Here is a 3,879-nt window from a genome sequence, read left to right as displayed (position 1 = left end):
CCTCTGTCTCTTCTCCTCCTCCCGGCGCATCAGGCTTGCCTTCCAGCTTCGCCTCAATCCACTCATCGGTGACTCCGAGTGGCTCGTCGTCGACGAGGCGGAAACTGAAGCGGAGGCGCCTATGCCGGTGCCGACCCACCACAAGTAGCTCCTTGCCGCCACCTCCTACCTCGACATGCTCAACAATGCCTCCCGCAACCGCCCGTACCACCTCGCCATCGACGCCACGGTCATGGACCCCACCTTCCGCGTCCTCGACATTGGGTGAGCCGTGAGCCTTCGTTTTGCTTCAGTTTCAGCGCCCCAAAGGTTGGATTGGATTTGGCTCCAGCTCCTAAGGATGATAATGCTCAAGTACGATTAATCCAGATCTAGGACGGGGTTCTAGAGGATTTTTCTTTTTCATGCTCAGGTGAATCCAGAGCTGAATACCACATCTGAATAAATATAGACATGGACAATACATCAGCTAAATATCACACATATGTTCTAGAGGATTTCCATATTCTCCCTTCGAGCGAAATTTGGGCGGAATGTTTTGTTGTGCACCTTTTCTTCTGAGATAGAGGAACCTAAGTATTTCGCTTGGGTGGATAAGTTTTAGCAGAACAATCTGTTGCATTGCCTATTTATGTTTGTTCTTGGTGAGAGGAGATCCGGAGCTAATTTGTAATGTGCCTGGTTTACCAGCTTTCCCTGATTGACCACTGTTATAGGCCTTACATTGATTTGATAGGAGAAGCTAAACCAATGTGTTCCTTTGTTGGGATTAATCTGCATTTGCATTTATTCTTGCTTAATGCTTTGTGCAACATGGATAGTTGGATACTTCATTGCTCGGTATCTGATGCTTTGGTATTGAATTTTTTTTGAACTACTTTGCTTTGGTATATATTGTTTGAAAAAAAATTGCTGATGAATTAGTTACTACCTTCTAATCACAGAGAGATTTTATGCTATTAGCTCTAACTATCATGGCTTGTCAGGCTATTGTTTGGACAAAATTGGTATATGCATGAGTCATGATGCCCAAAAATGTTGAGTCAATTTATGTTGTGCATGGCATATTTCTTGCTAGGGAAGATTTAGATGCTTGTGTTTTTCTATTGCTGATTTGTATGCTCATAGCTTAGAGCTACTTGGAAATTAAATCCACTACTTGATTCCAGCTATCAAGCATGCTTATATTCTCTTTAATGTTAAAATGAAGGATTGAACATCCACTAGGTAGCTCATGAGTCAAAACCAGCTCTTGTATGTGAATCAGAACTGTTAAAATGAAGGATTGAACATCCACTAATAAGATGTTGTGCTTTATTCAAAGCTTGGTTAGAAACTCTTTGTACTGTTTGCCTTTGGGTCCTCTTGCTCTATGCTTGTATTCATGGTTGCACGCTTTGAGAGCAGATGTTTACTCTCATCGACATCTGGGTTTCCCTGTTTAGTATTGTCTCTGATGGTGTTCCAGTGTACTGAATCTCCAGACCTTATTTTCTTGGCAGTATAATCACTTTCAATGTTGGCAAAACATATATATTATGTCATGTAAATTCTCTTGGCAAGTAATTTAGAATGTACATTTTAAATCAAGTTTAGTCTGGTAATATTCTTGTTTGAGTGAAGCACTTAGGCTTAGGACCTATCTTAATCGTTCCATGACAACACTTTTACTAGCAAAAAGTTTGTCCAACACTATGTTTGCGTTGAGTGACCTATCCAAGATTGTTTTTATGGAATTGCTCTACTTAGGCATGTAAACCCAGTAACTTGAAGGGAACGCCTGTTTCTTGTTCGAGATTCTCCGGTGTATCCTTTAACTAGATTTAAACAAGGGTATAAGGCAACAGATCTTAACAAATGTATGGCACACAACACATGCAAATCTTTTGGTCTACCATGTGTTGGGTGTTTCTAGCATGTCACTTGGCCGGTATGAGGCTAAAAAATAATTTGTTAGCTCCTGTGAATCTGGGCACTGCTTCACCATTTTGTGACTTTGATATGCTTATTATGTTTAGTGAACTCAATTTTCTATGTTCCAATCACTGCTCTTAGTTAATTTTGATACTTGCAGTCTGTAGATCTTGTTTTCTGTTGATTCACTTGTAATTAAATTGTTTGGGTCACTAGATTTGTAGGATAAAACTGAAAGCAATGAGAATGGCATGTCTTTGGGCCTGAATTTTGCACAAGATTCGACTGCTCATTTGGTTTGAATCTTTGCTTCTTAACTACATTTGTTGGTCAATGAGTTCTTTACTTTCTTTAGTACTCTCGTGGTCCTTCAACAGACTGCACTTGTATTATCCTAATTTATGTCAACCCTATGCGCCCTTATGAAATTGCTGTGAAAATAATGTTGTTCTAATATTTAACAGCTATATATTTTAGTAAAAAAAGATCATAATAGGCACTCACAAAATAAATAAATAAATATGCTTACAAGTTCCCCCTATTTCCTTTTATTAGTCAGGCTTTCTTGAAAAGGTCGCAAGCTCACACTTGTTTGGCTCTATAGCACTTCTTGCGAAAAGTGGGAATCTTTCTCTAACTGAATTAATGTTAGAATGGAGCCGAACAAGTTTATGTTTTTATGCGACTTCAAGAGTTGACAAAGGTTTAAGTTCTGAGCTCCAGAATCAGAACTGGAGAGTTCTTTCTGTAGGTAAGCCTATACACTGGGACTAAAAAGCCATGTTTTATTTTCAGGCTATTTTTAGCAAGTCATTTTTGTATTAGAACTTTACTCAAGATAGAATGTGGCAATTTCTGTATTACATAATGGAACATTTGTCCTTGTGAGGGATGATGGGAACTGATACACTTCACTGGTCCAGCTAATGAATGTAGCATAGAGGTTCCTGGTGTTTTAAATGTTCAGAGGCTTCAGCAGTTGCTTCTCACCTTGGCTACTCTAATAAAAAGGGTAAGTTTGCCCTTGCTTTCTTCTTAAACACTTACTGTAATTACAAAGTGCTTTGATTTGGAGTGTCTCTCTCTTTGATGTAGGAACTATGTGACTCATCTGTTCTGGTGATTGGATATATAATGAAAAAAATCCTGTGAGGAAAACTTCGCAAGGGCAAGTTACTTTAGAGTTTACAGTGTAAATGAATATTAACAACTACTTATGTATTGTTTAACAACATGAACATCACACTTTTTCATCTTGCTTACTTACAGAGATGTGGTTCTGTCACTTCTGTGACCGTTGCCGTGTACGGAGACGAGGACAAGCCAGCGCTTATAATGTTTACAGAGATGTGGTTCTGTGACTGTTGCCGTGTACTCAGGCTTTATTTCAACAGGATTTAAATATGAGATGTAGAGTGATTGATGTACATCACTTCACTAATCATGAAATCTGTAGAAGGCGAAACTACTAGCCATATATGCATAATCCGTGTGGTAAACATTATCAATATCACACAAATTATTTCTAATGGATTTTGCATTATCATAGTGATTGTTGTCGTTCCGTTTTTATGTTTCATACAATTTTTTTACTCCCGTCGCAACGCACGGGCATTCACCTAGTAAAGGGTAATGATGAATTGGTCCAAATATTCTGCAATGTGCCTCAGGGACGAAGCCACGTAGGGCTTGCCGAGTGCACTAAGGAAAAAACAATTTCTAGTGATTAAAAACTAAAATTTACCACTTGTGCATATCCTAATTTTGAATTAGAGAAAAAATTTAATGCATGTCTATATTGAAATGTCAAGTGTGCACTCGGAATCTTCGCCTCTAGCTTCACCCTTGATGTGCCTTGGATGGTATAGCATTTTATTTAATCGACAGTTCAAGATGCTTCCAAGTGTACCTTGTAATTATTTTTTTGAGCACTTGTGTCTCTTGGATTGGATTGGTAGAAAAGAA

At 38.7% G+C, this 3,879-nt stretch overlaps 1 pseudogene across 1 annotated transcript; it reads left to right on the top strand.

Moving 5' to 3' along the window:
• The first annotated feature begins 2,364 nt into the window (after positions 1-2,364).
• Positions 2,365-3,101, top strand: LOC100284903 (uncharacterized; annotated as a pseudogene). Its single transcript, XR_002261978.2, has 3 exons — positions 2,365-2,665; positions 2,838-2,926; positions 3,010-3,101. The product of XR_002261978.2 is annotated as an uncharacterized protein (transcript).
• Positions 3,102-3,879: the final 778 nt, after the last annotated feature.

The sequence above is a fragment of the Zea mays genome, chromosome 5, assembly GCF_902167145.1.
Source record: "Zea mays cultivar B73 chromosome 5, Zm-B73-REFERENCE-NAM-5.0, whole genome shotgun sequence".
NCBI lineage: Eukaryota > Viridiplantae > Streptophyta > Magnoliopsida > Poales > Poaceae > Zea > Zea mays.
The sequence above is the reverse complement of the archived record's forward strand: the minus strand, read 5'-3'. Positions and strand labels throughout refer to the sequence as shown.